This window comes from Passer montanus, unplaced genomic scaffold (genome assembly GCF_014805655.1).
Source record: "Passer montanus isolate IOZ18808 unplaced genomic scaffold, ASM1480565v1 scaffold27, whole genome shotgun sequence".
Lineage (NCBI taxonomy): Eukaryota > Metazoa > Chordata > Aves > Passeriformes > Passeridae > Passer > Passer montanus.
This window is the reverse complement of record NW_024367372.1, coordinates 5,587,166-5,609,666: the sequence shown is the minus strand read 5'-3', so window position 1 is coordinate 5,609,666 and position 22,501 is coordinate 5,587,166. Positions and strand designations below refer to the sequence as shown.

The window sequence follows — 22,501 nt, the reverse complement described above, 5'->3', positions numbered from 1 at the left end:
CAGTCACCCCAAATCTTACACCTCTTATAGGGAGAAGGGTTTTCTGTAAAGCAGGAAGGAATGTATCCTGGTCTAAATTTTAGCTTAAAGGCAGTGATTTTTAAGACATGAAGGGGATTTGAAAGTCACCCTCAAACTGGGTTGTGCTATGATGATTTCTGTGCTTGCCCAATTTAGCCCTATTTTACCCCGCTACGAACAACTTAAGCGCAGGAACTGCTATTTTTGCTTCTATTAACACCATGAAGCTATTTTAAGGGCATGCTTTTATAAATACTAATAACCTGAGATGAAACATTGACAGAGCAAGCTGGGAGAACCACAGGGACACCTTAGAACATGCTGTCACGACTCTACCTCTACATCCCGTCCTCACCGAGAAGGCACGTGGCACTGGTGCTGATTTAGCACCACAGACTTGCAAGATGCTGTCAGCTGTGCTTTTTTTTTTTTTTTTCCCTACCTACTTTCCTACCAGTCATGCCAGTGTAGGTAACTGGCTGTCATCTCCACAGAACAAGGGGTGAAGCTAATAAAAATGTCAAACAATCCATTATCTGCGAGGGGGTGGTGGTTCTATTCCTGGAGTTATCAGAACTATCCATGACCACAGCATTAATTAGTGCAAAACTGCTGCAGGGACTGCAACAATGTATCTTAATGAATATTTTCAATATAACTCCCTGGCTGACAAACAGGGTCCAATGGAAGCATGCATTCCCCCAGTTGGGGAATTCTGCAGGGACTGGAGCAATAGCTCTGCAGTGCAGACACAGATGCCAACAGAGTGTGTGGGAATAGAAGGAGGCTGGGAATGTCCATGAAGCAGAAAAGAGAGAAGGTGAGGACACCTGTAATCAGTGAAGTTAATACCTGTTTTATGACAGTATAGGAATACAGAGATGTTGCTCTGCCAGCTCAATTTTACACATTTTAGGAGAGGGTGTTTCTCTGAAAAAGGCCTGCTGGCTACCAAACCTCTCAGTAACTTTCTGACCAGGAAAAAACCTGCACTTTTTTTCACTCATCCAATTTCTTGTCTTTTTTTTTTTTTGCCCCACTCTTCTAAAAAGCTCCTGCCATGGCTTCTCTTCATTTCCAGCTTTGCCCTTCAGTTCAATCTCCAAATTAGACATTTCCTGTATGGCCATTGGCTCTTCTTGGTGCATCTTTACCTGCTGCTCCTGGTAAGAGACCACTTCCATGTGCCCTCTTGGGAAGCCAGACACTAAAAAACCCTCACCTGCCATAAAGGGTTAGGGAGGAAGTCTTAGTCTCAAAACTCTAGGATCAAGTCAACACTTGACTGAGATTGAACCTATGTGAGATCTAGTTTAGAAACTAATGCTTTTGAAGTGCACAACTTCAAAAGTTTATAAAAATCATAGAACTACAGAATGGTTTTGATTGGAAGGGACCTTAAAGATCATATAGTTTCAACTCCCCTGCCATGGTCTGGGACACCTTCCACTAGACAAGGTTGCTTAAAGGCCCATCCTACCTGGCCTTGAGCAATTCCAGGGATGAGGCACCCATAACTTTGGACAATGTGAGCCTCACCACCCCCACAGCAAAAAATTTATTCCTAGTATTTTATCTAAAATTATGCTTTTCCAGTGTAAAGCCATTTTTCCTTGTCTATCATTACATGCCCTTCTCCAATGTTCCTCTCCAGCTCTCCTGTAAGCCCTCTTTAGGCACTGGAAGTCCTCCAGATCCTTTTCAATCCGTTCTCTGCCCAGTCTGTGTTTGTGTGGGGATTGCCCTCACCCACATGCAGGACCTTGCTCTTGGTCTTGTTGTACTTCATGAGGTTTGGGGCCACCTCCCAGTCCTGAGGCCTGTCCATGTCCCTCTGGATAACATCCCTTCCCTCGGGTGTGCCAACTCCACTGCACAGCGTGGTGCTGTCAGCAATCTTGTGGGTGGCAAAATTTACAGGGATGAAACATGGTCTTCTTTATTCCTCACAGAGCAATAAAGGTATTCAAGCTGGCCCCATGTTAAAGCCAAACTACTGGCTGCAGGGTCTGGAATTCTTTTGTGCTGGTTTTCAGGTGATCTCCTACTGACATGTGATCCCCTTCAGGCTCTGTTAATGGCACTGACATCAGACTGGTGGGACTGGGATGGATTGAGATTCCCCTTTCCACTAACTTGGCAAGCCTATGCTAATTATACCATAAATTCCTGACACTCTGGAAAGCTCTTTGGAATATTTTAGGTATCAGCTGCAAAGTAGGCTGGATAAGGTCTTAATGAAGAAAGTAATTGGGCTACTTTTTTTTTTTTTTTTTTTTTTTTGCTATGAGTTAACCTACCTTTTTTTCCCTAGTTATATTTTCTGAAATAACTGAGGCATTTTAACATAGGAATGTGGCTTACAACATTCCCATTGATACAGTCAAAACTTTGCAAAGCATTAAGAAATCTGTCAGTGGAAAATTTTGGGTGGCCTCAGTGATGAGTAGTGCTGCTGGGTCATCACATCTCCCTTACCTACCTATTTCTCCACCTATATTTGTCAAACCATGTGGGTGGCCTTTTGTGAAGTAAATGTGTATGAATATGCATACACATATGTGTATGTATATGTGTGTACATACTTTAAATCTACTATTTTCAGGAAATAGATGAGGAAAATAGTGCATAAAGGCTTTGAACTGCCATGCTTGGGCTATAAATACGTGAATGAATAATTATTACTCTATTAGGCGGGTTGACAGAGCTGTTGTGGTAGAATTGGAACTATTTGCAATGTTTAATTTTGTTTGTTGATGCCTTCAAATATTTGTGTTGCCAAAACACAAATTATATTTCATTCAGACCCAAGGCAGTCAGTTCAATAGAGGTGTATGAACAAAATACAAGGATTTATGACTAATGAATAAATGAACTTTCTGTTCTCAAAATGCTAAGATGACTTATTCTCTGTGTGATAACATAAGCTAATCAGTTTTCCATAAATTTCTAATTAACAACTGGTTTAAACTCTTAAAAGTATCTGTGGAAACAGCTCACATTTTTCCAAACTTTTGCTTTATTGCATTAATGAAGTACTCTAGCTGGTATATGAATATCCAATATTGGCTTTAATCTAGTGGGTTATTGCAACAAAATCCAAGATTGTGAGGCTTTGTCTGCTTGGTGACCACTTTTCTTGGTATCACTGTGGCATTATAATGTGGCTAAATGACTTCACATTCTGTCAGTCTTTGAATGAATGAAATATACTAATAGATCTGAAATTTAATAGCTGGCTAAGTACAACATTACTGATTATTAGATTTGCAGAAGAAAAAAAGAAACAGGTGCAGAAATACTCCCTCCTGCAACTGCAGAAAAATATGATAGGAATTAGTCATTCAGTATCTGCATGGAAATAATCATAAATTGTTAATAATATTTCATTTTGAGTCTCCTTGAGAAGCTGATCATCTGCATATTGTGAAAAACATCAGCTGTACTGAACTACAACTTATAAACCATTGCTTTAAAATAAAAACAGTCACTCTTTTAAGGTTAGAGATCATCCTTGCAATATAATTCAATGACAGCTGATAGCTTGTATACTTCTTAAATTATTTTTGTTACTTCCAGTGGGAAGCAATAGCTATAAATGCATTGTATAGGTGCCAAAATATTGTTGTTTGTGGACATTTCCCATTGGAAGTCTACTGCTAGTGTGTTTTATATGTATCCAGAAGGGTCAGTACTAGCAGTGGCTCTCCAGTGCTGTCAGTGATAATACACAACAGCTTTTCTGAGGTATTTATTTTTATGATGAGATTTTGCATAATGGCAGGAAACAGTTCTCATGAGGAATGGTTTTCTGCATGCAGGAAAACAAATATCAAATTGACCTGAGGGCTGTTCTTTCCTCCGTTTACATTGAGTTCTGTTCTTCAACTACCTGAATAAGAGTTGTTTCTAATGTAATTAGGCCACCACAAATAATTTTCCTCCTACCTTTTCTCTATCAGAAATGCTTTGTTCCAGTGTCCCAGCAGCAGATCCATTTCTTTTCACCCTTTTTTTAAGGCATCACTTCAGGCAATCTTTGCAACACTGCAGCTGCCCTCTCTGAGTGCACTTAAAGCTTTGTTCCAACGTGGAGAACATTATGGAGTAGCTGTCAGTGAGTATCAGCTTGAGAAGATTTCTGTACCTATGTGTGACTTTTTATCAATCTAAAGGAGTTGAATTCAAAAAGATATTTTGGTTTCCTAGTTTGGAATATTAAGATTCTTAAGGTATCAGCTGCATAAATCAGTAATATATTAAAAGCTACCTTCTAAATCCTCTATTGCCTGTGTAATTTTCCTTTTCCCATATTTTTCAAGAGTCTTCCTTGGAGCCTCTAAGTTTGGGAGCTTTAGATAATCACTGACTCATTTTGTCATCTAGGAATGCACTGTGTAAGAGGTCTTTTCTAAATATATGGATGTATTTACTGCATACATCAACTGTGCTTGTATTTATATTTCATACCTTTTCCAAAATCTGCTGTGATGATTTTAAGTAGGGGGATGTGAATGTGTGAATAAAATCATACTGAGTATAGAGTAGGATTATCTTTACTGAGAATAGAAGGTCTTTTGTACAAAAACGCGTCTGTGCTTTCAGAGTTCCAGCAATCCATGCTTGGTGCCTCCAGAGAATCTAATAATTACAAGACATGCCTTTAAAATCACACACATTGTACATGGTAAGTAGAGTAAGGCTGACACTTAAGACTCAAACATACCATACCATAAAGAAGTATCCTAATTTATATCTGGTGGCTCAGGAACTTTCAGTTAGTCACTGAATGCAATGCTAAAATGGCTTTTAGGCTAAATATCTGTTTTCTAAGCAGGTTGAGTAAACTATGATGTGAGGTGTTTCAGCAAGAGAAGGAATGTTGGCATGCTGGGGAAAGGGCAGTGATGTTTTTGGGAACGTTATGCAGAATTTCAGTCACTCTTTTTCAAGAGAGATTCAGTCTGGAAGAGATGCACAGAAAAGGGTTTTTCTGAGACCTGAGGCATCTTAGAAAACAAACTCAAAATAAAGGTTGTCTAGATCAGTCTAAAAAAAGAAAAAATGAGTGGGGATATGGCTGATATTATAAATTTAACAGGGAAGGGCAAAAATTATTTCCTCCAAAGAAAAGTGAAGGCTTAACAAGAAATTGATCATGATTACATTTTCTACTGGAATTTTGAAGATTTCTAATGACAGACATGATTCTGAAACAGCCTTTCAATAAGTGTAGCAGATAGAGAACTTAGAAGATGGAGTACATGGTTGCCTGTAAGTGCAGATCACTGTCCCCAAATGTCCAGGTTCCTAAATGTCCTTTTTTTCACAAAAAGGCTATTGTCAATAGACTTTTTCTAACAATGGATCTCAGCCCTTCAAGATGTCACTCTCTTCAGTAATGGTACTTGTGGGAGAGCAGAACAAGGCACCATAGTAGTACTGCCAATGACTGGAGTCAGAAATGGAAGAAATGTCATTGGAAAAACCAGTCCTGCCTTTCAGAACCCGATGCAGCTAATGAATTTGTCATTTGATCTCTGCTAGCAATGCATTTATCAGTTCAATGCTTTTATGTGTTTACAATACGAATGCTCTGCTACAGAGCAGTTGAATTTACAATTGAGAATACTATGATTACAGAGATAATATCTAGAGAAACATTCCCAGGAGATGCTTTCAGGCAGCTTAAAATCAATAGACATGATGAGTCTTTTACATCTCTTCAGACTTTGCTTCTGATTTGACTATTACAACCCTTATCTTTTACCCCTGAAGAGCATGGGTGCTTTCACTGTGGATAGATTTCTGTGTTATTTTTGCTGAGAGAATTAAGCAGTGAGTGATCTGCTTCAGAAATCTGCTCACTGGAGAATTGGTAAATATGCATGTAAACAACTGCCCTGGAGTATAATCTGAGCTATTTTTATTTTACAGTTTGGTAGGTTAAGAGAAGGAATTAATTAAAACAAGAGAGATTAGATTCCAGAACTTGTTTTTCTGACTCTTCAGAAACCCAGCTGAGGCCTCCTTTTCTGCTTGCCACCACAGATTTATATTATTTTTGCTAAATTCTGATTTTATTGAAGAATTTATTCAGCAGTGACTGTACCTCTGGTAAAATAATTCAGCAAAATTGCCTGGGCTAGCTGGCATGAAGTTTATCCCTTGTATATCCATGCAGGTTGTCTCAGTCCATCTTGCACTCTGTGGGGCTATTTGAATTGATTCTTTCTAGTTTTACGTGCCTTCCATTATACAGGGCAGATCTTCTGTTGTCTTAGGGTACACTACATTTATTTTGCAGGCACTTCTGTATGCTAGGCACTGTTCTATTGGACCTTTGGGTATGTCAAATAAATAATACAGCTCCCAATATAGCGACAATCAGCTCACTATTCTGTTGTTTGACTTGCTCCCTTACCCTTTTCCTTCTTTTCCACTTGAAGTATGAGTTTATTTAGGGAGAGAAAATCTCTTAGGATTGTGGGACAAGAGCATGCAGAATAATGAATCCTTATTTCAGGATGGGACCTCAAGTGTAAAGAGGAAAATTCTGCTGGGGTCACTTGAGTGGAGGATCTTTTGAGAAAACAAGAAAAATACTGAAAAAACATCCAAGGAATGGCAGCCTTAAGGTGCGTTAAAAACATCCCAATACTCTCAGATCTGTTCAGTATTATATTTCAAAATAACTAATGGGAAGATTTCAAAATCATTTCATTATCCTGCATACCAATTTAAACCAGACAAATATCAATGAAACATCAGAATTCAGAATAATGCAGGAAACAGATCTGACTCAGAGGGTAAGAAAATGCAGAATTTCACTTCCCTGTGGATGAGTGCTGTTGAGGGAGATGGCAGGGCTGTGGAGAAGCAGCCATGGTGCTCCTGCTTGTACCAGAACAAGGGGCCATGACCACTGCTTGCAAGAAGGATGAGCAAGAGTTTTTAGTCTACTCAGAGCATCCTTTCCTTGGCAGTAGCAGGGGCAGGTCGTTGGAAGAGGCAAAGCAGAGAGCTGCCACAGCAACTGCTTACTTTGTCTATGCCTAAAGCTGGCTCTGCAAATCCCATTCCATTTATTTCAGGGCTTGAAACGTACTGTACCAGGCCCAAGGGGAAAAAAAGCGCTGCAAAACAAAATTGCCAGGTGTGAGCAATCAGAGCACAGTTAAATCTATTATGAATGAAATTAATTATCTCCTTAAAAAAAAAGTCTTAGCTGTTGTGGAAGGTGTCTTATTTAGCAATTAAAAGATGTATATGTTCAGGTGAGTTTTATTACTGCTTGGCTAACTCCTGTCATGTGCTTCTTCAAACTTTTTCTTGCCAGAACAGGCTGTATGGCAGAAAACAGACTCAGTTTTCATCCAGATGTACATCAGTGAGTCAGGGGCATGAGACTGCTTTCTTCAGTGTAGACAATGTCTGGCTAGGATAACAGCTAACAAATGGATGCTGTTAAAACTAGAGAAACAGAAATGCAGAACATGTTCTGGTGAGAATCTATCACATGGACTACAGCTCCCAAAGGGAGGTCATTGAGCACTAAAGGTGGGACAGGCTCAGAAGCAATACTTGGCTGAAGTGCAGGCCCTGTTTTCACCCATGAGTACAGAAGAATAATTCTCTCTAGCCAGTCTCACAGACACAGAATTTGGGGTTCTGGAGTACCCTGGGAGGTTGTGCAGATGCTGATCTGCCTCAGGACAAGTGGCCAGGCTCCCCAGCATTGCTGGGATTTCTCTGCAAGGCAGGAGGTACAGATCCTTGGTAGAGCTTCACGTGTTCATGGTGCTTCAAACCCCCCTACCCCACAGGATGGGAAGTATAGAGTCAGCACAGAGCTCAGCAGCTGTGACCTCTTATTTTAAAAACTCAGTGGTAGTGATGTATATCCCACACTTTGGTGATTTGAGCAGGGAGGACTGTTTTATCTCAAGTTGAAGACCTTAGTCTTGTTTCTACCTTTTCTCAGCCCTTACTAGATGGCTATCAGCAAAGACTTCCATGCTTTCCACTTGAGACTTGGCACTGGATGACCAGGAATACAAAGTCACGAAGCCAGCAAGGAAGGAAGCAAAAAAATAAACCAAAATAAAAACCACTTCTATATTTCTCCTTTTCCTAACAATGTTATATTTCTCTCTTCAACTCTTTAAGGAATCTGGGTTACTTTTTCAGGAGTTCTGAAAGTCCCCTCTGGACCCAGGGATCAGTTCTAGAAGCAGTGCCATGCCTGTATTTTGTGCCCAGAATACAATTTGGCTCAGGCAGCAGGAAGAGCAAGCATGTGTACTTTAGGTGCAGTACACTAATGCTAGCTAGGCTGTGCAAACAATTTAAATTTTAACACATTCCTTTGGACTTGGATGCCAAGTGCAACTGATTGTTAATTGGGCCGGAGGTTTGCAACAGTGTTAGCTTGTTATGGTACAAACATGGAAACCAGAAGGTCTGGTCTGGGATCCGGTCCCCTCAAACAAGAACACAAAACATGTACAGGAAGCAAATTTCCAGCCTGGTAGTGGGGCCATGACACAGAGAAATCTGGTTCCTGCTTGTGCAAGCCTTACTGGTCAAAAGCAATTAGAGTCAAATTACCAGCTCAGTCAAAGGGTAACATTCTAACACCTCCCTGAAGGATGCTGAAACTCTGGGCCAGTCCTCAAGGACTTGGAAGGCTACCATGTGGCCCATTGAGCCAAATCTTTTAGGGCTGCAGATGTCAAGTGAGCCTGTAAATAGCAGATTGTACTTGCTTTACTCTCATGTAATTTTAGAGTCTCTAACTCTCCCCTGATCCCTGCTAAAAGGTATCATTATCTCCTTTGCCAGAAATGTGCTACTGCTTAGCAGCTGAGTAATGGAGTTTGTCTCTGCAAAATAACAGCTTTAGGATCCTGCCAGCTCCAGACCAGAGCTGCATCCTCTTGGCTTCTACAAGTATAGAAGTTATTGCATTAAAGCAGGGTAGATTAAAGGATTGTCTCCTGCTTGACTTTTGAATTGGGGAAAGCATCAAGGCTGATAAACAGACACCACAGCTGAGCTAATGCAAATGCCAGGAGTTGGGTAGCACTTGATGATGAAGTCAGCAATCCTCCCCAACCCCCATCTGCTGGGTGGTATTTGCAGAAGCTGGTGACTACTTAATAATGTTATAGTCTGCAAGGGACCTCTGGGAATGTGAGATGAGAGAGGAAGTGTTTGTGGGAGAAAGAAGCACTGAATAAAGATAGCTCATGTGAGAAAACAGCAAGTCCTCAATTATCAAGATAGTTTATTCAGAACAGTTTGTGTTTTCTTTTTGATCTGACATGTTCTCTTTGCTTTATAGAAAGAGAATTTTGGGAGCTGAGAGGCCACCTCCCCTCAGCTTCACTGGTCTTGCTTGTACATTGCTCATTCCTAACATCCCTTTGATTTCCTCTGCATAATGAGAACTGAGAGTATAAAATCAAGAGGTTTAACTTTCTCAGGTCCTTGTATTGCATTTGTGCAGGACAAGATCATGGAAAGGACTGGAATTTCTGTACTGCCTGAGCAGTAACCATTCTAACTTTTCTGCAGCAAGGCTGACAACCTTGACCATCAGCAGAGCCTGCTCTAACTCACTGCTAACCACTGCCCTATTGCAACTAGTGGACACCTGAGGTCTTGGTATTAGAACCAGACATTTTTTTACAATGTATTTTTTCTATTTGTTTTGCCTCTGAGCATAGATAAACAGTGTGTTTTGTTACTTATTTCAGCAGCTGCTAGTCACTTTCTCTCAATCTGTGATCTTTCAAAATGAAACTGCATTCCTCCACTGCTACTGGAAGACTTAGGCTTCATCCTGGCAGCTGCATTACGCTTTTAGATGAGCAATCTTCTTGAATACTTACAGAAATATCCAGTTATAACTTGTGCTAACAGAATATTTCTTTTTTCACTCTCTTCCTCCTTTGCAAAGTGTATTTTGGCATCATCCCTGAACTTCCTACTGGCAAGTACCTCTTTGCTGAGAAGTGACATCCTTTCACGCTCTAATGCCCAGTATCTTGTTCCTGTCTTGTTTACATGTAATCCACTTTTGGACATCTTGGCAGGAGGGCCAAAGCAGACTCACCAGCTGTATTTTTTGGCCTTTTTCTGATAAGACTTAGACTTGTTCTGTTCCCTATGGACCCTCTGTTGAGTGTGGAAGGGAAATTTAAAATCCTATTCCTTTTCTTCCTTGCTGTATTCCAGTGCAAGAGGAGTGGCAGTTCCTGCACTCTGGGGAATACAGAAAAACTAAACTGTTTGGATAGCAAGAGGCTGGAAGGGTATGGGGCCAGCAGTGTCTGCATTACTGGCTGACACCTGGGAGAGCTCTGTAGGAGTCTAACCATAAAACTCTACAATTTCTCTTTATTGACCTTTGTCTTAAAGGCACATTTTGATACCTTAGGATTAGTTTTTGCCCTGGTGTAGATAATATTGAAGAGACAATGGGAATCTGGGATTTCTGTTTTGACTTCATGTGAATTCTCTGGCCAAACCTGTGGCCAAAGTTAAACTGTAATAATAATATCTCATTATATGACAGAATTTTTATGCTCTTAGATGATTGCTTACTATTATGTATTTATAACCTGGTAGAGCTATGATCTGCTACCTTCTGACTCCTGAAGATTACTCCAGGCAGATGATCAACTCTATCACCTCATTATTCAGACCTGAGTTAGCAAAAATCCCTCACATATTAGGAAGTTCTGTCAATTGCCCCCTTTTGATTGTTTTTCACTCTCATGTATTTCAGAACCACTACAACCAACCATTTGTCTTGGATAATTAGACCAAGATAAGGCTATGGAAATGGGAAGCTGAAGAAGAAAAAGAAAAAATTAAGGTAGTGATGTGTTCAGCTAGCTGTGCATTAAGGCTATGGAAATGGGAAGCTGAAGAAGAAAAATTAAAAATTAAGGTTGGCTAGTGATGTGTTCAGCTAGCTGTGCACATTTCTGGTTTATAGTATGAGTTATAAAGAGTTAGGATGTTGAATATCAGTATTAAAAGTAGGAATAGGTCACTAAAACTGATGTGAGTCCTGTGCAACCAGTATAAAGCTACGTGACCACTTCAACCTTTGCTAGATATTTCATTAAGTGTTAAGGAAAATAAAATAAGCAAATAATTTCCATTTTGCAAGCAGTTCACATCCTGGTGTGAAAAGGCCTTTCATTTCAGTCAAATCTTGCTGTCTGATTAACTCCCCATGGGTAGTGTAAAAGTATTAATAGATTTTCGTATCCTCACTGTACTGATGTTCAGTCACAAGCTTTTTCCAACTCTGCACTTTTTTAGAGGACAGTAATTCATTGAAACCATTCTTAGCAAGTTGATGTCAATCTGATTACAATTAACAATACATTCCATTTCCATTTTTCACTTTCAAATGAAGTTGAATGATGGCAGTGCAAGTCAGAAAAGGGATTTTAAATAAGCTGACTTCTCTCTAGATTTGTCTGAATACAAGGTTGATTCTTTTATGGTAGGCAGCAATTTTTTGTACATACTCCAACACTTTTCTGTTCATTTGGACCTGACAAGGTAAATGAGTAATAGAAGTGAAAAAGGAAAAGTAGATGCAAAGCAAATGCAGTTGTCTGGATTTATTGAGCCCAGTTGATAGTGTTGAAATGATTTTTTCTTATTTCTATAATAATTCATTTTATTCAGGCCTGCTAGTGTATGTCAAACACAACATAAATGAATAAAGAAACCAACCTTTCTTATTCATCAATGGATAAAGAAATCAGCCTTATGTGTCAATAAAAACCATGTACTCTAAAATTAGTGTGTCTGCTGCAGCTGAGAATAATAAATAGAGAACAATTTGTTCCCTTTTATGAAAATTGAATTTAACTATCAATAAGAAATATAACAGCTTTTACTTAAAATGGACAGTCCCACTGATTTAGAAGATGGAAAAACATGGATAAGAAAGACAAGTAAGGAGCTGGCAGGTGAACCACCCCAGCTGTGGGGAGGTAGAACACAGTTGAAACGTTCTTGGGGTATGCTCCCAGCAGCACAAACCAAATTCAGGCTGTGATGATGGCAATGGGCCATGGGAATGCTTTTCTTGGAGTCTTTGACTTGCAGGTTACCTGGTTTAGATGGAGTACGGAGAAGGACCCCAAGGGAAGGAAATTCGCTCCCAGAATTGGCTCCCTACAACATTTTCTGGTGAAAAGTTTTCGAGATATACAATTAGGTTTCATCAGGCTGCAGAAGGAGGTGCCTGAGAGAGCTCCAGAGCAAGCTATTAGCAACCTGTGCTACTCCAGATGAACTGGCATGGGGAAAGGTCAGAGGAATCCCCATTTGGAGAGCCTGGACTGAAGAAGAAAGGTTAAGAGGTGGGAGACTGAATACAGAGAGAGAAACCGAGTACACACTCCTTTCTCCAGTGATTTGCTAGGTACTAGTGCCTCCTTGGACATCGCAGGTGAGATGTTTCTTGCCTGGGGCAGTTGTATCCTCACCTTTAATTTGCAGCCTGGGAAAGGAGCAGTGAGTGAGCTCTGTCAGTCACTCCATCCCTCCTAAAGCAGAGATCTGATGAGCCTGACAGTCAGTAAAGTCCAAGGTCGCCTGCAGAGAAACTTCAGGATGAACCCTCAACTCACAGGGCTGACATTACTGAACCCTCAGTCACTTGTACCAGGTGTCTCTTGGCTAGTGGTATTTCATACTGTCTTTAAGGATTGTGTTAGGAGTTTGGGTTTTTCTCCTCATTCCATTTATTTAGTGTGACTGGAAGTACTGAGAAAAATCTGAGATATTTTAAGTATCTGCAGGCTTGGAACAATAACTCCACAGTGAAGCATCACTGGTGTGAAATACTCCAGTATGCTAATTTAGATGTAAAGCTATGTTAGAACTTGGGTGCTTAAGGTCGGGGTGATGTGCAGAACCTTGGTTAAAATCTGTGGGTTTAAAACTGAAGTATTGGTGGCAGACTGAAAATACTTCTCTTGCGGTACATGCCAGACATGAAAGTTTTAATTAAGTAATGTACTTTGGACCTTTTATTTTTCCACATTATGTGCTTTTTTTAATCTATTTGGAAACTGTACTTGTGTCGCACTGTTGGCGAGGAAATCTCTGTATTTAACAAGATTGATGCAGTGTTGCTGGTTCTCTCCTGTGGCCCTGAAGCACTTTGGATGTTTGCAAATGCCAAATGAGCCACATGAAACACTTTCAGGTATGTGCTGGGGCAAAGAGGCTGCAAACACCATATTTGGGCCAAATTAGCACTGCCGTGTCAGCCAGTGAATGAGTACATTGCTGCTATTAAAAAAAACAGCACAGTGGGTTTACCTCTTTTTCATCCATTGGAGAATCCTGTACTCACTGAGGGACAGATGATGCCACTTCTGCATAGTAATTTATAATAGAAATATAAATTTCTGCTATAAGCAGAGTATGCCTCATTCTTGTACTTTACAAATGAGATACACTGTCACTGGAAGTATTTGCAGAATGCAAGAGGAGTGCTTGCTTTTCCCGGTCTCTGCCATCTTTGACATTTCGGAACCAAAGCAAGGAAGGCAAATACTTGGACCCTAAATTCTGAGTGCCTTCTGACCTGCTGTTTTACAGAAATGAGGCACAGCAATGAATGTGTAATGGATACTCAGTAGTGAATTAGTATTGCTATCAGTGCTAAAGGTAAATGGATTATTGCCTTCATCTCCCTTTTCTTATTGTTCACAAGTAAAGAATCATCATGAAGGTAAATCAGATCTGCCTTCTATGGTGCAGTGTGAGTAGACTCTGGGCTATGCATTTTATCTCCCTCTGGACTAGATTATCTGCCCTCCAATGTGGCTGTTAGGCCACTGAACTTTATATGCCTTTTTCTTTTCCTTGAGCTTTCACCTAATCAAATCTCACAGACAATCTAAACAGAAAACAAGACACAAAGAAAGAGTTAGTGAAGGTATCACAAATTTTATGGTAATGCAAGACTGAAATAAGTACTTTGGGCCACAGGGATGTGCTCCCTATTGTGTTCTATAATCCATTTAATCAACTGATCAGGATTTTTCTTAAAATTAATTTTGTTTTAGTTTTTAGCCCCCTTTTTGTGGTTACAAATAGTCTTTCAACTACAAGACTAAATGTATTCCTGCTCAGTTATTGCTCTTTTTTTTTCTACCCATCCTGTCTTGTAGCTTAAAGCATTTATCTACCTCTCTGCTCACTCATAACTTTTGTCTGCTCATAAAGAACAAGATGGGGGTGGGGGGAAATGAGGTAGTCAGAAAACTTAATTGTGAATAACTGAAGTTTAAGAAGGAATTTCCTTGTAATTGAGATGATAGGTGAATTTGAAGATTGACCTTTTCTTCTCCTTTGTCCTCCCTGTTGCCTCAAGTCAGTTGCATCTACTGGCTTGTGAGTCTTGGCTCCAAAGGAAAGAAATTGCAGAAATCCAGCTGAGAGAAACATAAGGACAACCTGCAAGAGCACCCTAATGCCTCAGGGGTGAGGTTGCAGGGGACTGAGGAGGTCAGGACAAGGCTGGGTGGAAGGGCCTGACCAAGAGATACCTGAGGTGAACACTTTTGCTCTGTTTCTATCTCAAGGACTGATCTCTTCTACTTGACCTCTGGATGTTTTTGCTCCAGTCACTAAAGCAGTTTTGTATTTTCAGTTAAGATTGGATAGTTATTTTGGCAGTTTTTTAAACAGGACTTGCTGATGGCTACTGTTGTCACGTTGCTCTCTGTGTTCTCCAAAAGAAGGGTGTGTTTGTTTACTGTTCCCAAATACAGAACACCTTTATCACCACACTAACAATGCAATGAGGTTTTTAATACCACATTTCTCCCAATGAAGATGAAAGCACTGAGTTAGAGACACACAGGCTCAAAGTCCAGTGTCAGAGCCAAGATTCTCCTGCCCCTGAACTCTCTGTGCAATGGTGGTGTGCCCCTTGCCCCAGGTGCCCATGGTTTTACCACATGTGCAGGCAAGGCCTAGGGAGGTGGCTGTGAAATTGAAAAGGTTTCAGCAGAAATAATTTCTTTGCAGCAGGTTTTCTGCATAAATGTCTGCATTCTCCTCAAGAAGAGAAAGAATCATCCCTTGACTTAAGCTAAAGTGGTTCCAAGGAAGAAGCCTGTTCTTCCTTGTAGCAGAAACATATGTGTTGTAAATGTCAAATCACTGCAAGATTTGTATTTTGATGTAATTTTTAGCACAGACTACAACTATTTTTCATTCAAATAATACATCCTGGCTAGGAAGCTGATAAGCAGTCTCTGAGATTTAGTTATTGGGTTTTTTTCCTACTCTGCAGATACTTTCTATGTGATTTAATCCCTTCCAGTCCCAAGGAAAAGCTTTGATCTTCTCATGTATTCTTATGAGCTGCACCAAATAATCTCCAACAGCTTTTTGGTGTTGTGACCTTTGCTAGTGCTCAATTCTCTGCATTTCCTGGTCAAGTGAAAGCCTCCAGGGCAGGTTCAAATTTTGACAGTGGATGGCTGTACTTCTTTGCTCTGGGTCACACAACTTGCCTTCACACAATTCAGTCACACAACTCTCCTTTCTATTGGTGCCACTGATTTTTCTTTTATTGTTGCTCTCTGATGTTCATTAAGTTTTGTTTTTAATAGTTCACTTTGTCCTCTGGCAGGGATTTTTATAGTGCTAAAGCCAAGTAACCTTCTTTCCTCTTGTAGTCTGAGCCCAGTAATGAGATGTTCACAGACTGAAAATGTTCAACTTTGCATGTTGGGGAAACAGCATTTTTGTGAGGTCAAAAAGCGGAAAAAGAATCTTCATTAAACAAAATTCAAACTAAAGGCCTACATCATCCAAATCAGCCTGAAATATGCTGCCTGGGCTCATGGGATCTTGAACAGGGATTTTTAAGATTTCCTTACAATACTGTATGAATATTAAGATCTTTTTAGGAAGAGATTTTGGAAAGCCTCTGGCTTTCCAAATAGGTGCTTCTTATAAACTGAAATTCATATGAAAAACTTACAATGAGAAGAGGGTAAGAAGGCAGAGTGATGGACAGGCTGATTACACTATACTGGATGACCTATTGATTGGGCAGTGCATCCAGTTCAGCATGTTTAATCATTTTCCACTTTGCACAGGCTGCTATATTGCCCTGAGTTGGCACAGTTCTTGCCTGCACATCAGGGTGATGAAATACAAGCAGAGGGTTCTGAGCAATTTTTGAGCTTGAAGAAACAACATGTACTGCAAGTAATAATCAGTTCTGTACTGGGTAGGTGTGCACAGCTTGGTAGTGTTGCTTTACTTTATTTGTTTGTTTGTTTGGTTTTAATTGTTATTTCATTTTTCAGTATCAGACACTTAAACACTGCCTGAAACCACACTGTTCACATCCTTTCATAAAACATGACTGTCATCTATTTACTAGTAGTAATGGCAGTGCCTCAGCAGTGCTAGCAGAGATGATTGGAAAAGATGTCTGTATTAATATGATAAATGCCACTGTTCAATTTCAAGGAAAAAAACAATTTTACTCAACAACATGTCACACATCAATTAATTTTCTCCCTTGCTCCAAGCTGTAGCAGATCTATGTATTTGCAGCACACCTATGACTTCACTATTTATAGATATTTTCAGGTTTGGTGTTTGGAAGGGTTTGATATTCATTTACTAATTGGGGAAATAAAGACTATCCAGTTTCATAAATAAAAGAACAAAAATGAAGAGTAATCACGTTAGTCTGAAGTACTAGATGACCTAGGTTAAAATGGAATTCTACACAAACATTAATTATGCTCTGGGGTTCCTGCTGAGTAACTGTATTCAAGAAAAAAATATTCCTCACAAGTCAGTGCAAGCTGTCATTTCAGTGAGTATGTTGGGGTTTGTAATGGGCTAAAATGTGCACCCTGATGTTTTATACAAGTGACTTCCACAACTCTGTTCCTTTTAGGCTCTGAGAAAAGACTTCTGTATGTTCACAGAAATGTGAGGCCTGGCTTCCCTGGCTTTTTGGAAACAACAGTTATGTTTTACCTGCAGGTGGAAAATCATTTTACCCTGGGCAGTGGCTCTCAAAGGTTTGGTTTTTTTTCTTCTCTCATCTAAGTGCACACCATATTTCATGCATGGACACAAGGATATGATGAAATCTAGCAGTGGCAATGTGCAGACATGGAACTGGTCACCCAGATGACCATGGCCACAAGCACAAACATGGTATCTACACAGGAGAAGTGAGTTTGTGTCCACGTTTGTGTCTGCATACCTCTGTGCACAGCCTAAAATTCCTAAAGGAAAATAAGGAACTTGCCTCAGTCATTTTGACATTTCTCTGTAGAAACACTTTGTCTCTTTCTGGTAAATGCTTTTCTTTAAACAATAGAGTTGCACACCCGTATAATTGTAACTGATTGAGCTCAGTGTTTATCAGAAATTATTCTGCTGGATGACATCTGTTACAGGGGTAAAACAATAAATACTTCTGTGCTTAAATTGAACCATGTAAAAGGAAAAAAATACTGAAATTAAATACACGTGCAGTGGATATAGATGTTGTCCTTTAAACTCCCATTCCATCCAATGGGAATTTCAGTGTATAAAAGACCTAGACTGGGAGTCTGTAGAATCATAGAAAAAAATAGGCTGAAATGTGCTTCTGAAGGTCATGTGCTCAAACCTCTTTTTCAAAGCAGATACAGTCAGACCAGGATATTTAGGGCCTTGCCAGGTCAAATTCTGAATATCTTTAAGGATGGGAATCCCGTAGTTTCTCTAAGCACTCTACATTACTCTTCCTCTCTCCTGTTGTCTGGTCTCAGACCATTGATACAACCAGACTTCAATTTGACCAAAATGCACACCAAGAAAAAGGTACCATTTAGAGAAGACCAAAACCAGCGGCACCACAAAATTTTTTTCTGTTAGGAAAATCATTAATGAGAACTGGTGAAGGGGGGAGAGGATTTGAAAGCAAAGCACTGAATCTGTTAGAGAATTTCACACTTTCAGAGCTGCCTTGCAATTTCTAGTGAAGCAATTCTTGCTTAGCCTTTTGTGTAGACATAGTATCTCAAAAAAGTTTGGTTGGGATGGGATATTTAAAGATCATCTAGTGCAACCAAAGCCCCTGCAATGGGCAGGAACATTTTAAACTACATCAGTTTGTTCAGAGCCTCATCCAACCTGACCTTGAATGTTTCCATGGATGGGATATCTACCACCTCTCTGAGAAACCTCTGCCAATGTTTCACCAACCTGCTTGTAAAAAAAAAAAAACAAAAAAAAAAAAAAAAAATTTAAAAATTTCCTTTAAGGGACAATTTAATTTTTTGTTTAGCCTAAATATAGCTTGAAAACATTTATCTTGTCTTCTTGCAATTAATCTTACTAAACAGTGTCCCTTTCTTTCTTATAAGCCTCCTTTAATTACTGGAAGACTGCAAAAAAGTCTCCCTGGAGCCTTCTCTTTTCTAGGCTGAACAAACCCAGCTCTATCAGCATTTCCCTCTCCAAGAGAATATGTTCAATTTATGACTAATTGAACAATGTCAGTCTTCCAAAAGAGTTTATCTGATGTTTAGCTTGCCTCTTGTTTATTCCACTGGCATTATTAATAGTTTCTGCCTGGCTTATGGCTCTTCTTTTCTCCTGAAGGAAGGGGGGCAATTCTCTAATGGTGGGATCTCAGTGCAGTTGGCCATCCCATTGCATGACAGAGGTGATTGCTAGGATCCAACTATGCAGACATTGATGGTGGCACTACTAGAATGGGAATCAAAAAAAATAAATCCCTGTATGCTTGTCCTCTCTCAGTGCCTTTAATAGCTGCTGCACAGTGAAAGGTTGGGCATCCTTACTTTTTCCGTTAATGTAAAACTTCTCTGAATTCAATATAACTACTCAGGACTGAGGAGGAGGCATGTCTGTAGCCCGCAGTAGAAAATCCAGTTTAGTCTTTGTGCTTTAGCATCATCAGTGGTGTACTGCAGAGTGGTCAGAAGACAATAATTCTTCCACCTGTGTGTTTTATACATCTTCCCAGTGCAGCTGCAGTGTTTATTCATTCTCATTCCAGTCTTGTCTCCTTCGATATCCTTTTAATTTGATGCACGACACCTTCTCTGCCAGAGCAAAATGCCACAAGCAGGCAAGGTGCTCACTTCTGAGGAAAAGCAGCCTGATCTGCAAGTCACTTTTTTCAACCCCACACAGATTTTTTAAATTTTTTTTTTTAATTTCTCAGTTGGAAAGATACAGCTTACTTCTAGTATTGCAAGTGTAAGCAGCTGTGCTTAACATTAATTTTAGGGAGAACTTTTCAAAGGGTATTTTAGGAAGACTCAGCAGCTGGAAATGGATGTGTCTATAACCATACAGACTCATGTACAATGTACCCAAGCCTGACATATGAATAGATGCCGTGCTGGTACAATTTTCCTCTTGGAAGCCATAAGAAGCTGGGGTTGTCTGTCTGGGAGTCACAGATAAAGAAGGAAGGTAGGTGAATGCCTTAGCTGAATTCTGCAGCTACAGAAAAGGGACCTGGAGTGCAGGATTGCCACTGCAGAACCCCAGGGCCAGGTGCTCTCCTGTGCTGCTTCATGGCTTTGGGCTTGGAACAGTCACCCACAGGCTCTTAGACACTGGGCTTGGGGTGCTGCAGTTGCTGAGCTTATTCATGTAAGTGCTGAATGTTTTGTTTCAAATTACATGCTGAAAATGTCCATTTGTTCCCGTTTGAATATACTCCATTCAAACTTGCCAAGATTTATGTTCTAAAATGGGAGCTGATGTCCCATTCTTTACAATCACTGTATTAGCACTCAAATAGTCCTGCTACCCAGCTGGAGAGTCCTTTGAACAATCACAGCACCTAAATTTGGGAGATCCATATCAAGAATGCAGTTTATAATGCAGAACTTAGAGTCCAAACAGCACTTCTGAGAATGGGAGCAAAAGATGCAAGGGTCAGAAAAAGTAAAATGTACTATTTCTTTCCAAGTCAAAGCAAAGAGTACAACTTCAGGTGTGAAGAACTACACAGAAACTACTGCAATGCCTTATTCATCTAACGAAGACTGAAGTAAATCATGAGCTTTTAATGACGTAGAATCAAAGAGCAAATATTAACTCTTATGCAATGAGTCATCTGCAGATCTGAATCTTCCTCTGGTGCCCTACTAATCAATAAAAAACTCTCTTGTCCTACCTGCACCTGGTATATTTGAATTAGATAACAACTTGATGGAGATGCCTCACAGCTTTCTATATCCTTACTTCATGTTTTCTTTTTAGTCTCAAAAAGAGCTCTTTACCATTCCCATTTTACAGATGAAAACTGAGGCCTAAAAATATTAAAGGTAACATTCACACAGTCCTTGAAATCTTAAATCCCCTCTGAGAGATTTGCAGTATCTTTTTGCTTTGGTTTTTTTTTTTGGTTTTGAGAAATAAAATATTTTTCTTAAACTAGTCTGCTTCAAAAACTTCCCTGCAAAGATGCTTCCAGAGTGGATACAAAATTCTCTCTTACTAAAAAACCTCCTTGGTTTCTTTAACCCTTGCCTTTCAGACCTGTAAGGAGTGTGTGTGATGTATCCCATGGCATCTCCAGGTTTTTGCCAACATCTACTTCTGCTTCCTGCCTCTCCTGCCTGGGTGCAGGATTGAAGGCTTCAAGTTTCCCCACATGGCAGAAGACTCTCTTTGTTTTGTTACATTTCTCTAAATGCCCGTTTAGTTGTCCCTGCAAAAAGAAAGGGATCTGAAAGTCTCCTTGATTGATGTCTCAATCTGTCTTTTCATTTCTTCTGCTGCCTATTTCACCTAGATTCTGTCACTGATAATTTGCTTTTAAATGTAATGGATAAGCTTCTAAACCATCCATCTCCTTCTCTAACCACAACTTCTTTCCATGCATTAATGACTGAGAAGTTACATTTTCATTTAAAGTGAATTTGCAAAGCAACCTTTAGATAATAGGCAGTTCTAATATTCTGACATTGTTGAAGCTATTAGAAGAATAAATCAAAAGAAAATTCTCCTACTGCCTGCACAAAATGGGGGGAAGGATAGAGCAGAGGCCCCAATAGTGTGATGCTACACAACAGCAATTACCATAAAGTGAAAAGAGCATAGAAATGGTAGCTAGAATTGGGCTTATCTCCCTGAAGTTGAAAGGTGTTATAAAGGGGGGGGGAGGAAACTCAGCTATTGAAACTGAAGTCAAGGTAATTGCCTTCATCTCACAGTTTTTCATTCCTCATTAGTTGACCTTTTTTTAATGGACAGGAAAACATCAGAATAAATCCTTCTGAAGATTACCTGTAGAACCAGGAGTAAGTATTTTGATTTGAATGCAGCTGAGTCTGCTCACACTGGTGGTGGGTTTAGCTGAAATATACTGCTACTACTGCTTTTCTTGCAAGAATATATGCAATGGTGCTTATCCAGTATCCCCTGAGTGATATAAGGAGCCTGTGTCTGTGCAATGAGCAGCACTGATTCTGTGGGGATTATTTGTACTTGGGGTCAAGTTAAGAACAAGCCTTTGTATGTGGATTCTTCCTCACCTCAAGGGTTCTCTGCTGTGGAGAGGGAATGAGAAGAAAAACAGTCTTTTTGAAATTGTGAGACAGGGAAGAAGCAGGCGGTTCCATGAGCATTTTGATTTGGCTGAGGAATGTTCTGCTTTGGAACTTGTCCCTGCTCCCTGGCAGACTGAAACTCCTCGTTTCAGAAATGGTTATTCTGCTCCTGGAGCAAGAATTTGCTCTCTTGTTCTATGTTCTCTGGCCTCTTCATCTTATTACCAAAAATTCCCTGCATGTGGTCTCTCAGATTTGACAGAAACCCCTCAAAGAACTTGGAGAAGTCACTTACTCGTTCTCAGCCTTGCCTTTGAGAAGGCAGCAATACTTGCAGGAGCCTCAGAGGGTTCTTGAGGGAGGAATGACATCTAGAAGTGCAAAAGTTCCTTTGTTGGTCAAACAAACCTACACAGTGAAAGCAATGATTTCAGATTTCTCTCTCTCTCTGCTGAGCTTCTGCTCTTTGTTCAGGGAAGGGCAGGCAAAAAGGCATGGCTTTTATTTCCTTTACATTACATTTCCAATACAACATTTACAATAGGAATGCTTTGCGTGCTGGTTTAGAGGGATTTTTTTTAATGTGGCTGATGTTGAAGTACTCTAATGATCACTCACATCACTGTTATTATGCAGGTAAACAGTGTGCCTAACTTTACAGGGCCAATGATGCTGTACAGCTGGTGAGAACCATTAGTAACTTGACCTTCCTGTCTGATTTGTACTTATGCATCTAATAATAAATAATCACATGTGGAAGAGTCAATAGAGAAATAATGTAGCACACTCCTTTTAGTACCCTAATTCAGCAAAATAAACCATGAGAAGCATTTCAGTAATTTACTATAGTAAGTGCCCTC

General features: G+C 39.9%; 1 protein-coding gene across 12 annotated transcripts in view; it reads right to left on the bottom strand.

Annotated features, from left to right (window-relative positions):
• The window catches only part of BEGAIN (brain enriched guanylate kinase associated), a 159,712-nt gene that overhangs the window by 78,733 nt on the left and 58,478 nt on the right, over positions 1–22,501 (bottom strand). For 3 of the 12 annotated variants that reach the window (XM_039712938.1, XM_039712937.1, XM_039712939.1), the window contains exon 2: positions 21,937–22,012. The exons of the other annotated variants lie outside the window; for them this stretch is intronic. The gene's annotated coding sequence lies outside the window, so the exon portion shown is untranslated. The remainder of the gene's footprint in view (positions 1–21,936; positions 22,013–22,501) is intronic. 12 annotated transcript variants of the gene reach the window in all.